The sequence below is a fragment of the Pituophis catenifer genome, unplaced genomic scaffold, assembly GCF_029215685.1.
Source record: "Pituophis catenifer annectens isolate HBS135680 unplaced genomic scaffold, rPitCat1.0.hap2 SCAF_9, whole genome shotgun sequence".
NCBI lineage: Eukaryota > Metazoa > Chordata > Lepidosauria > Squamata > Colubridae > Pituophis > Pituophis catenifer.
Window position 1 is genome coordinate 15,282,373 of NW_027256889.1, and position 13,937 is coordinate 15,296,309.

At 41.4% G+C, this 13,937-nt stretch overlaps 1 protein-coding gene across 1 annotated transcript in view; it reads right to left on the bottom strand.

Moving 5' to 3' along the window:
* The window catches only part of PHACTR4 (phosphatase and actin regulator 4), an 83,154-nt gene that overhangs the window by 68,782 nt on the left and 435 nt on the right, over window positions 1-13,937 (bottom strand). The gene's annotated exons all lie outside the window — the stretch shown is intronic.

Sequence of the window (13,937 nt, forward strand, 5' to 3'; positions counted from 1 at the left end):
ACAGGCTGAGAACCACTGTTGCAGATTACAAATTTAATAATAGCATGAGAGCCCATTTAATCATGAGGCGGACAGAGCAGAGGTCTCTTTTAATTCAAGATAAAATATTGATTGTATCAGCCTTCATTTTGATGTCACTGTACAGTAGTTCTAAATAGCTCAGAATGAAAAATGCATCAGATTTTCAGAGTTGATGATGATCATAATTCCTCCCAGGAAATGCATTTTGGGCTTGCATGAGTTTGCTGGTTTGCCTCTCTTAATTTACAGGTAGTCCTCGACTTACAACAGTTCATTTAGACCATTCGAAGTTACAAGGGCACTGAAAAAAATGACTGGTGACCGTTTTGCACAGTTACGACCTTTGAAGCATCTGTATGATCACGTGATCAAAATTCAGACGCTTGGCAACTGGTTCATATTTATGACTCCTGCTGTGTCCCACGGTTATGTAAGATCACGTTTTGCGACCTTCTGACAAGCAGAGTCAATGAGGAAGCCAGGTTCACTTAACTAACAGGTTACTAGCTTATTAACTGCTGCGATTCACTTAGCAATTGTGGCAAGAAAGGTTGTAAAATGGAGCAAAACTCACTTAACAAACGTCTCACTTAAGAATAGAAAATTTGGGCTCAATTGTGGTCGTAAGTTGAGAACTGCCTGTACTAGAAATACATTTTACATATAAGTGCAATTTTCTATCCACCACAAACCAACAAGCTGCACAATGTCATTATTTAACTCAGGGGTCAGCAACCCGCGGCTCTGGAGCCGCATGTGGCTCTTTCATCCCTCTGCTGCGGCTCCTTGTTGCTGGTCAGCTCCACAATTGATAGGGCTTTAGGTTAGGACAGGTAGGGGAAAAAGGAGGCAACTCTATGGTGGGGGAACTGACTTCCGGTCAACAGAGGAAAAAGGACACCGTGCTAGGAGGAGACTATGATGTGGGAACTGGACTTCCGGTCGGCTCCAGAATTGAACAGGGGCTTCCGGTTAGGACCTCTGTGGCTCTTTGGGTGTTTAAGGTTGCTGACCCCTGATCTAACTCATGATTGGAGAACCTCAAATGGAAACAACTTATTGCATCAGGATGCTGTCTATCTATCTCCAAGCCGTCAGCAATGATTTAGTGCAGGGGTCTCCAACCTTGGCAACTGTAAGACTTGTGGACTTCAACTCCCAGAGTTCCTCAGTCAGCAAAGCTTTGCTGGCTGAGGAACTCTGGGAGTTGAAGTCCACAAGTCTTAAAGTTGCCAAGGTTGGAGACCCCTGATTTAGTGCATCTAGGGAGGCAATATGATGCTTGGAATTGGGCAGTTTCTATATTTAAAACCTCTACTTCAAAGAACATATTGACATGGGCTAAACTTTAAAATAGAGAATCTGTGTTTTCCTTTTTATTTCTCTTCCTAATTTCTCTTCCTCGAATGTTGTTCCCCTCATACTTTCAATGCCCGCTCTGCATTTTAAAGACTAGAAATGTAATTTCTGTTTGTTTGTTTTTTTCCAAAGAGCTCTTATATTTAGTGGGCTATTCTCCAAAGGTATCTTTGCCATTTGTTTGAGTGATTTGGTACATTAAACAAAATGTCCGCAAGCTAGAGAGAAAGAAGACAAACATTTGTTCGCTTTCCCATAGCCTTGTCCATCTCAGCAATTAGGATAAGCCACTTCAATGACTTTTTAACAACACATTAAATCCTAAAGCCACGTTAGCAAAACAGAATTGTAATGGTTCAAAAAAAAAAAAATTAGGCTATGCTCCAAAAAATAAAGCACAATTGTAACTTAACAAAGGTTGGGTTCCTACATCACAATGAGTCACAAACTGCACGGCCCCAGTTCAGCCTAGCATGGGACACTGTGCAAACCCAGATTTTATATTCAAGTGTTTAAACTACCTTCATCACAAATAACGCACCGTGTGGCCTGCTTCCAAGTCAGAAAGCTGAGGAGACCTGATCCCTGCTTTGCAGCCTATCAATGGCAACAAAGCCAACATTCAAAAATGATTATTTCACAGCCATTAACGCTGTCAAAACAGAACAAATCCTTTCAAAAGAGGAAGATGCGCAAAGGTTTCCAGTTTTTTAATCTGCAATTCAAGTTGCTAAATGAGGCTTCTCAGAGATGCAAGTGTGATTTGTTAGGGATCCTGACTTCAAACAAACTCTCCATTTGTTTCAAACTTGGAACATATCGTATTTTTCAGAGTATATGACGCACCTTTTTTCCCCCTAAAAGTGGGTGAAAATTTAGGTGCGTCTTATAGATTGAATACGGACGTTTTTGGCCTCCCGAACCCTCTGCCTGTCGAGTTTTCGCTCTCCCCTACCCCCAGAAGCACTCTGCAGGCCATAAACGGGTGCATTTTTGGAAAAAAACAGGCCATGCGCAGCACTGCAGAGTGCTTCTGGGGGCCTGGGAGGGCAAAAACGCAACGTGCAGAGGCCAAAACCTAATTTTTTACTTGTTTTCCTCCTGTAAATTTAGGTGCATCTTATAGTCCGGTGTATCTTATAGTCCGAAAAATACAGTATATAAATTTGAGAAATAAAATAAATATCAAAATAGCTCATATTGGCTGCCCATTGTGGTGTAAAAGCCGCTTTCTATTCCTTAGAGTCAAGGCCAGTAAACAAGATGAGCACCAAGTTCAAGACTGAGTAGGTGAAACTTGTTGATTCATGCCGGTTGATATGGTATGTTAAGAGTCGCTCACATGCCGACACTCCTGTGCTTTGAAAGCGGATGCTTTTTTAAACTTTTTCTCAACTTTCTATGCAAATTTAGCTGGCTATGGCATGCGAAACAAAATATTTTCCACGCTTGAGTCACAAAAAGAGAATGGATGGAGCTTAATTTAAACGCCATTTTTTTATAGTTTCCATAGCCTACTCATATTTGAAACATGCATGCATCCACATGTCAACATTTCAGGTGGATTTTCAGCTACTACAAAAATAAAACACTTCTGTCTCTTCGCTTCATCCCCGTTTTTGCATTTTCCCAAAGCCTACATTGCTGAAAACATGCTGTTAATTGGCACGTTAAATCCACTGTCCAGACTACAGGACCACAGCAGGGATGGGCTTCAAAAATTTTAGCAAGGCATTCTCTACCCAGTTGCTGGGTGGGCGTGGCCATGGTGGGTGTGGCCTAGTCGGCCTCCTGCACCACAGCGGGGGGGGGGGAGCTTTTTGCTCTCCCCGGGCTCCGGAGGCCCTCTGGAGGTCAGAAACTGGCCCGTTTCTGGCTTTCCCAAACTTCTGATAGGCCCGTTTTTGACCCTCCCAGAGCCTCCGTGCGCTCCCTGTACTTAACTGCATCCAAAATGGACCATGTGGGGACTCTTGGGAGGGGAGGGGAGGGGCAGGGTGGGCAGGGCCAGCCAGGAGTGGGATTTGGGGGTTCTCTGAAATGCATAGAATCTTAGCTAGAGGTTCTCCCGAACCCCTGCGAACCCCCAGCAGCCCACCTCTGGACCATAGCCCCTCGCAAATGTTGTGCAAATAGAGTACACAGAGAGCCAATTTGGTCTCAAAGTGACAGTATCAGGCTAGAAACCAGGAGACTGTGAGACCCAGTCCCACTTTAGACATGAAAACTGGTTTGTGATTTGGGGCCAATCATCAAGAGTTTGTGAGTTCTAGTCCCACCTAAGGCATGAAAGCCAGCTAGGTGACTTTAGGCTAATCATCAAGAGAGGGTTGTGAGTTCTAGTCCCATTTTAGGCATGAAAGTCAGATGGGTAACTTTGAACCAATCTCTCTCTCTCAGTCCAATCCGACTCACAGGTTATCACTTGGGGAAAACAGGATGAGAAGGAAGGAATATGAGGTATATTCGCCTCCTTAATATAAAAATAATAAAGGTGGAATAAAAATTAAAATAAATAATTACAAATCTCAGGTTTGACCAGAATCCAAGGAGCCTTTGTAGTACAGTGGTCTAAAGAACCCTGTTATTAAGACCAGCTGCCTGCAATTACTGCAGGTTCGAATCTCGCCAGGCTCAAGGTTGACTCAGCCTTCCATCCTTTCTAAGGTAGGTAAATTGAGGACCCAGTTGTGGGGGCAATAAGCTGACTTTGTATAAATATACAAAAGGATGAAGGCTATTGCTTAGCACATTGTAAGCCGCCCTGAGTCTCCGGAGAAGGGCGGCATATAAATCAAATTTTTTTAAAAAAATCCTTTCTCTAAGAAGCTGCAGTGTTATCACTAGTCACAGACATCAAGAGAGAGATGAAAGATATGCCTTAGTGCTAGTGCTTTGTAATTATTTCCAACCAGAAATAATAATGCAAATAGATAGCTAGAATGGCTCCCTAACAATGGCGCTCAGGCTGTGAATGTAATTTTCGCCCATTTGATTAACTTTTATCCCAAGCTCCTCCAATCTACAGCCAGGCTCAAACTGTATGATCTCCAGACATGTTACAATTAAGGCTAAAAATGAACACAGGTATTACAAGTTTGCAATTTTGCACTAGCTGCATCCAATTTCAGCAACAAATTAACACAAGCGTCACAATTTAGACTTAACCAAAAAGAGGAGGGGGGGGAATAGGAAGAGGTAACGGCCAGCTTTTTTCTATCTTCAACATTCTCATTATCACTTTAGGCTGGGTTCCTACAGCATCCTTAACCTGCTCGGTTAACATTGGCATTTGGACAACATGCTAAGTGTATGTAATTTTTTTCTGTGTCAATCCACCATTTGACCGGGATACGATTCAATCTTTTATGTGAATCCAGAAAATGGGTTCAGTTATCTGAGCTTAAAAACTAAGAAGGATTAGGTTTGATTAATACTTGCTGGGAGATTACCAAACAATCTAAGATACATTGGATTGTTTAAAAAAAAAAAAAAACCCTGAAGAGGGAAAATGTCAAACCACTTTTTAAAGTCTTGCCCTATAAACTGAAACTACAGGAAGTGTCCATGAAACCATCAATCTTGATCCAAAGGAGATTTTATGTAAAGGTTAACAATGAATATAAGCGACCCTGTGAAGTCAGAAATAATATCCCAGAACCAGGAAGGAATAACAAGTTACTTGTGTATAACTGCCAAGAAAACTAAGTGGACACGCCCATGAAGTCATCAGGAGTTGGGCTTCAGCCAAAAGAGTCTTGACTGGACTACAGTTTTAGCTAAAGGTGTTGTGAAGTGAGTCCATGTTTGGATAGGAGCAGGGATGGCTGATTCACTGAATTCTTTCCATGACTTATTACAATATTTCTTGCCCTCAAACTACTGGCTACTTGGTAGGGTACCATGCCCAGCACCGTCAAGCAAGGCAAACAAATCGGCAACCAGACCAGGCAGTAGCACAATTTATTGGCATAAAGCTTCGTAATTTGATTTGTCAACTAGTCTGCACTAATTCCCTATTCTATATTTTATTTATGAAATGCACTACAGTGCCACTTGGATCTCAGGTGACAGTCTGTCTCTGTGCATGAGGTTTTTTTTTTTTTTTAACCAACATTGGCAAATCAGTCAAGATGTTAAGATTTCTTTCATAGCTAACTTCCAGTGTTTGACCGTCCTGCCTTGCCTCCTCTCTTGAGAACTTGATGACAGCTCGGTTTTAATTATGCAACTGCAAATTCTACTTTGTAATTTGCATACCACTGACACAAGGATAAAAGGACTACAGCGTTTTTGCAAAAGGGCATTCTTGGCATCGCATAAGGAAAGTCAGGCAACAGCATCATATCCACTGAATTGCATGAATAAACCAATGGAAGTCCAGAGGCCCCTGGCTTTAGTAGTGTATAAGCCCAGGCTATCAAACACACAGCTGTCTCAAAAACTCCTTTTTTAAAATGCTTTTAGTAGTAATGGCAGGATTGCAATTAGCCCTAGGCAGCTTGAGGCCATTTTCCCACAAACTCCAGGACAAAGTTACATCAGGGGAATTGTATGAAATTAGTATGATAATTCCAATCTTTCCTACCCAAGACAGTGAATGAAAGTTATCCAGACGTAAGTTGACAATAAACAGATCTGATAGACAGACAGACAGACAGACAGACAGACAGACAGACAGACAGACTGACTGACTGACTGACTTCTTTATTGGCCAAGTGTGATTGGACACACAAGGAATTTGTCTTTGGTGCATATGCTCTCAGTGTACATAAAAAAAGAACATACATTCGTCAAGAATCGTAAGGTACAACACTTAATGATAGTCATAGGGCACAAATAAGCAATCGAATCATACTAGGAAACAATCAATATAAATTGTAAGGATACAGCAACAAGTTACAGTCATACAGTCGTAAGTGGGAGGAGATGGGTGATAGGAACAATGAGGAGATTAAAAGTAATAGCAATGCAGACTTAGTGAATAGTTTGACAGTGTTGAGGGAATTATTTGTTTAGCAGAGTGATGGCGTTCGAGAAAAAACTGTTCTTGTGCCTAGTTGTTCTGGTGTACAGTGCTCTATAGCGTCGTTTTGAGGGTAGGAGTTGAAACCGTTTATGTCCAGGATGCGAGGGGTCTGTAAATATTTTCACAGCCCTCTTTTTGACTCGTGCAGTATACAGGTCCTCAACGGAAGGCAGGTTGGTAGTAATTGTTTTTTCTGCAGTTGGCAATAAACAGATTTATTTATAAACAAACAAACCTGTTTGTTTACTTGCCTGCTTTCTTATAATTGGAGCCAAGTGATATATACAATATATTGCTCCCTGTCAGTTTTCAAACAGAGCCAGTTTGATGTAATAGCTAAGGCACCAGGCTAAAAACTGGAAGACTGTAAGGTCTTTAATAATGCCATTCCTCTCTTAGTTGGAGGAAAAAGGCAACGGCAAACCATTTCAAAAAAAAAAAAAATGCCAAGAAAATTGCAGGGATTTGTCCAGACCATTGCTGGAAGGCACAAAATAAAAGCCTTGGGAGGCAGAGTAAACAGAGAGAGGGGAAGAGAGGGAGAGAGAAAGATCCAAAGTTACCCAGTGAGTTTCTATGGTTAAGCGTCAACTACAATATGGGTCTACTTGCTCCTAGTCCAATGCCCTAACTCAGGGGTCTCCAACCTTGCTGGCTGGGGAATTCTGGGAGTTGACGTCCTCCAGGCTTAAAGTTGCCAAGGTTGGAGACCCCTGCCCTAACCAACTTTAACCAAAACTGTGCTGCGTCTCTTTCCTTTTCATCATCAATCCTCAAACAAGAATGAAGACAGATCAGGTATGTATGTGCACTTCAAAACTGCACCTTCTCTTTAAGTTCATTCCCGATTTCTCTTATTTACCTTTGCACTTCTGCACTGACATCACAAGAAGAGCCGCATTTTATATTCCTGGAAATATAATATCTAGCTACAAAATTTTATATTCCTGGAAATGGAATATCTAGCTACAAAATAGATTGCTCCCCCCCATCTCCATTCTATGAACATGAACAGCCACCCAGAGTAGTACATTTCAATCAATCAATCAATCAATCAATGTGAACAATGCATTTCTGACACAGTCATTCCTAGAAATCTTTTAGGAAACAGGTGATGAGAACTCCCTGGCTTACGGTAGATTCTAGGGGGGGGGGAATCTCCCATACTTGGCAATATTTGTTTTTATGCTGGCCAGGTTCACTATTTAACCCAATCTAAGCAGAAGATACTTAAAGTGAATATAGAGATAAAACTAGAGGCTTTCCTTTTAGGTTTAATGGATAAAGAACTTCGGGGGGGGAATGGAATTTTGATGGGGAGGGGTGTATGTTGATGGCAGCAAAAATATTTTATGAACACAAAACGGAAAGATACTTTGATTCCCATAATGGATGAATGAATGGCTGCAAAGGCTGATGGAGTTAGTTAGCAAAGATGCTTTGATTAAAGAAAAGAACACAGTTAAATTGGTTTCTATTTGGAAGTCGCTTTTAAACCTTGTGCTTGAAGTGGAGAAAAAAAATCAAACTTTGATTTTTGGGTTTTGCTGATTAGATAGGTTTGTTGTTATAGAAATGGCTAGTGTATATTATCACAGAAAAGTAAAAAGCCGAGGTTTCATTTTGCTATGTTATTCTACTCCATCATTTGGAAGTCAATACTTTTCTTTTTCCCCTTCACCCTACACTTTTCTCTCTTCCTCTTTTTTTCCCTTATTTTCCTGATACCTTCATTTTTATTTTCATTTCTGTGTTTTATATTTTGATCAACTAATGAAATATCTGAACCAATCTAAGCGAGAGAAGACAACCAAGCTTTCCAGAGATTTAGCTCCCATCCATCCTAGCCAATATGACATGTGGTAAGGAGTTGTATGATCCAAAACATCAGGAAAGTACCAAGGACCTAGCCATAAATTATCATAAACTCATTCATTAAGCCACAATTTCTTTTTTTTTTTAATCCTAGCTTTGCTATCTCAGTGAACACTGCCTACCCCTGGTTTAAGGCACTTCACAGATTCTAGTACACAATCTGGCTCACATCAGTAGAAAATGCTCTTGAGAGAGGGAGAGGGAGGGAGAGAGACAGAGAGAGATTAACAGATTAACAGAGTTGGAAGGGACTTTATAGGAAGGGTCATCTAATCCAGCAGTGACCATTGGTGGTCCATGAGAAATTTTTGGTGATCCTCAGAAAAATTATTTGCATTTTTTATATTGCACTAAATCAGGGGTCCTCAAACTACGGCCCCTGGGCCAGATACATGCAATGAACGCTTGTGTTGCTGCAGAGAGTCTCCCCCTTCGGGGTCTTTTTGTGTGGGTTGGAGGGGGGCAGAAATTCTGACTTGGGGTCTGCTTCAGCCTCCTGGTGCTGGGCTTTGGGCAAAGGCTGGAGGGAAGCGCCGCTGGTGGCAAGGAGCTGGAGGGCCTTCTTCCAGTGGGACTGCATCATTGCCTGGAACTGGTTGACCATCTCAGCCTGCTGAGCCTCCAGGCACCGGTACCTGGCCTTGCACTCCTGCAGGTCTTCCCTCTGTTTGGAAAGCCTATGCTCGTAGTCCTCAGTAAGATGCTTCTGCTAAGCCTCCTTCCCGGTCAGATCCAATTTGAACTGAGCTCTTTTGCCAACTCTTTCTCGTGGTGGCTGCTTAGCTCCAACAACTGCTTCCTGTTGAGGCCCTAAGGAGCCCGGGAGGGGAGGCAAGGAGTAGCGAGTAGAGACTGGCAAGGCACCCCTGGACGTGAGTGACATTGAGTTGGCCACGCCCACCCAGTCACATGACCATGTGGCCACGCCCACCCAGTTGATCATTAGGCAGATCATATTAGTGGTCTGTGGGATTTAAAATTATGAATTTAGTGGTCCCTGAGGTCCGAAAGGTTGGTGACCCCTGATCTAGTACAAACACCCCACCCCACACCCGTTCAAGCAGGAGACCCTACATCATTTCTGACAAATGGCAGTCCAATCTTTTATTGAAAGAAAAGAGAGGGGGGCAGAGAGAGAGAGGGAGAGAGGGAGGGAGAGCTGTTTTCAGTCACAGCTCAGGAGAAGGGCTAGAGGAGACCAACAGCAAACACTTAGCAAACAGAGACATCAATTCAAAGATCATTGTGTCAATAAAGTTTTTAGCATGGTCACAGGGCGAAGCTTTAGTTAGACCTCCCAACTAGACTGAAGTCAACATAAAATTCATACCTGCAGAAAACCTAAACCCAAAGTAAGGCAACTTTTGGGGACCAGAGATGCATTTGGGATTTTCAACGTGTACAATGGGGTGAATTCACAAAATGACCACTGCAGGTCCGCTCACAAAATTGTCGTCACACCTCTCCATTCCCTTTCATCATACTGCCATCCCTTATTCATGCCATAAAATCCAACTTAACATACAAACATCGTATTACTTAGGGGAGGCCTCTTGTCATAAATGACATGGGGGGGAAGTCTTTCAGTAGCTTCTCAAAATACAGCAACAAGTTTTGGGGAAGTGAAATAATTTCTTTTTCTGCTGAAGTCCACTGCTTAAAAGCATTTGTGACATCATTACCACTAGCTCCAAACAACAGTACTAAGCAACCATCCTTATCAGAAGGGACTCTCTAATCGGTGACTATGACTAACAGTTAAAAATAAACATTAGAAAAGCAAGTTCTTCACACTATGTGGCTGCTACAATCTCAGAATATATTTATTCCCCAACTTTTTTTTTCTTTGCATTAGAAAGGGTAATTGGTCTTACAGACGGTTGCCACATTCGACACAGAGCTGCAGCCATCAGAGGCCACAATTTGGCCAAAGTGAAGTGCCACCAATTTCAACAGGAGAGTTACACCTACACGCTCTTTCACACTAACTAAAATCAACAGGATGTTACAAGAGTTCATAGTTATAATTCTGTATATACTTATCTAATGTAAATATTATTCAAGTGCATATATATTTTCAATACACTTATACAATGTTCAGTATTTTTAATGTTAACTTTTACAACAATAAGTTAGATTTTTTTCTTATTTTGGGGGGGGGGTGTCTATATATCCCACAGATTTGCTTACTAAGCATTCATTGTATGCTGCAGACCTTTAAAAAAAATCCTTCCTCTTACAAATGAAAACTTTATTTCCATGTACACTGAATTGCATTGCCTTGCCTTGCCAAATTTCTAATATTTAAACTTATCCTTGCATGGCTTGTTTACCTCAATTTCACTTATTTATTTTGCACTTATTTAAGAACAGTTCACCATTTCAGATATCCACTGAAACCTTCCTGTAACCCATCTTTCTTTTCTCTGCATTAAAAAAAAATGAATTAGTGTATGTTTATGCCACAATACTTTAATTGGCTTTGGTTATGCCACAGACTTTCCTTAGCTATCCCACTAGAACTTCACTTAAATGACTTAACAGTAACAAAGTTGGAAGGAACCTTGGAGGTCATCTAGTCCAACCTCCTGCTCATGCAAGAGACCTGTAACTAAGGGTTCGAACTGCCGACCTTTCTGATCGACAAGCTCAGTGTCTTAGCCACTGAGCCACCTATTTATCATAGTTCAAATGAATACAAAGACCAGAACCTAACAAGAGCTATGTATGACAAACATACAATTCTGTTTACCGCAATAAATGCCCTTTGCTTTTATCAATTAAAGTACAGATTTTTTTTCCCCTTCCATTCAATCATTTCTGATTCTCAGAGACTGCCTGGATATGTCCCTAGGCTTTTTTGGCAAGGCTTTTCAAAAGTGGTTTGGCATTGTCTCCTTTGTAGCACTGAGAGAAAGTGGCTGGCCCAAAATACCCAGCTGGCTTTATGCCTTAGGCAGGACTAGAACTCACAGTCTCCTGGTTTCAAGCCTGATGCCTTAATCACACCACCAAACTGGCTTTCCACAGATTTGAATTTATTTATTATTTATCTAGCTTAAATGGAAAATCTGAGTAATCAAAGGCTACTAATCTGAACCCATGAAAAGATACAATCACAACACACAGCCCTGCTAGATTCTGTGTGACAATCCACATTTCTTCTCTACTATTCCTCTATTGTCTGTAATTCTTATACAACCTATCACGAATTTTCCAAAACGGGCAACTAAAAAAAAAAAAACCATCAGCATCTTATCAATATGGGAAGATAACAGCTACAATTTAAGATACACAGAGGACACCAAGTTAGAGAAAACTAATCTATAGAAAGCTACACTTACTCCTACCTAATCACTGTAATTATTTTCATTCTTGATTTTCAGCACCCAGACAGCAGGAGATATCTTCTTCATTTGACCTAGTTAACATGCACGTTCTTCATTTTCTCAAAATCCATTACTGTAATTCTTTCTCCACAAAGTGATCAAGGGTAAAATGATAAAGATTAGCTCACCTCTGGGTCCCCTCCCATATTTTGGCAAGGTATGGGAAATCACTGAAGGATTTGGGATGGGGAAGATTTAATGGCGGACTATCCTGAAATGAAGTGTTCATTCATCCTAACAGTTCAAGCATTTTCCCCTGCAGCACAAGGAGACAGGAACGACAAGGGAGTCTAATCCTGTGCTGCGGCCAACCAGGAATAGAGCAATAAAGGTAAAAGGGAAAGAGGGAGACCCTGATAACAGCAATGATATGTGTTCAAAGGTTGTAATGACAAATCTTGCAAGAATTTTAAAAAGTAATAACAGATCCTCCTAGAAATTCCACTTTAAAGCATCCAGGTAAGTGATCACATTTTTAGAAATTTAGAATTTTTGCCTAATTTAATAGTAGATCGCTTACTACAATAGTTTTCAATGGCATAGCACACAGGCATGCCATGGGCTTATTTCTAGCGTGCCTCAAAATTTTTCTCTTAGGCTATTCCTTTCCAATAACTTTTAAAAATATAATCAGTATATTCAATACAGTGCAGATATTTGACAACCAATGTGTAACTTCCCTTCAAGCCACGTCTTACACAATTTAAAAATACCTTTATACGTTTAATAATTTCCCAACAACTGCTATTATTCAATGTTGTGCTGCTTACACAAAAAGCACAAAAGGTGGAGAAGCATTGACTCATTAGGGAAAAAAAAAAGAGATACAGAAGCTTAATCTTTAGATATACATGCCTAGAAGGCATGAGCAAGACAATAAAGAGATGGCTGGATTAGGCCATCAGCCTTTGAAGTATAACATTTTGGTTCCTCCTGGCAGTGCAGATGTGGTGGGGGAGAGGGGGAGGGACGCTTTATTTTGCTTCCCCTTCTGACCAGCAGGTATGTTAACATGCACTCTTAAGAAAGGAGTGTGCAAATAGCATGTGGACCCTGGGACTCAGTACCACTGGGACTCAGTGCCACTGGCGGTAGCATGATCCTCCCCTATGCAGACCCTGGGACTCAGTGCCACTTGGTGGCATAATCCTCCCCTCTCTATGCAGATCCCTCTTTGCAAAGCATCCAAAAGGGTGACCATCTTGTGGCAGTGAATCCCAAAGAACAATTATGAAGTCAAAGGAGAAATCCCCTCCAGCAGTCTCTTCCCATCTCCACCCCCACATACAGATGCCACTTGTCCCCACGCCTTGAACTATATTTCCCACATTCAACTTTCTGGATACCTTGGGCTACATTACCCTCCTTCCAGTGGTGGGATTCAGCCAGTTCGCCCCACTTTGGGAGAACTGGTTGTTAACTTTCTGAGCAGTTTGGCAAACTGGTTGTTGGAAGAAATCATTAGGGCAGAGAACCGGTTGTTAAATTATTTGAATCCCACTATTGTCTCCTCCCAATAGATATACATATACATATACATACATATACATATACATATACATATACACATACACATACACATATACATATATATGGTGTGTGTGTGTGTGTATTAGTAAAGAATAGTTTGTAATCATACATATATATATACACACATACATATACATAACCTCAGAAAACACATACCTCAGAAAACACATACATATACATACACACACACACACACACATATACATATACATATATATACATACACACACACACACATATATATAAAGTGTTTTTCTATCAAAGCACCTGATGTACCCCAATATGGGAGGGGTAGACCATATCTGTCTGTCTGTCTGTCTATCTCACTTTCTGGATGCTTTGTGCTACAATTCATCCCCCCATACACATACCACTTTCTGGTTGCCTTGGATTACATTTCCCACATGGACTACCGTGTTTCCCCGAAAATAAGACCCTGTCTTTATATTTTTTTTGAACCCTGAAATAAGTGCTTGGCCTTATTGCATTGCGCTCAAAAGCCCAATTGGGCTTATTATCAGGGGATGTCTTATTTTGGGTGGGAAACAGGGTACAAACCCTACACAAACATCCACACCCACACCCCCCACGCTTTCTTAGATGCCTGGCACTACAGAGCCCATCAGGCACCCAGCCACAGCCAAGAATCGGTGCCCTCCTGCCCTTCAACTGCTGGTGGGGGTGGGTGGGTGGGGGGCAAGCAAAAGCGGGGGACTAGAGGATAGAAGAAGGTG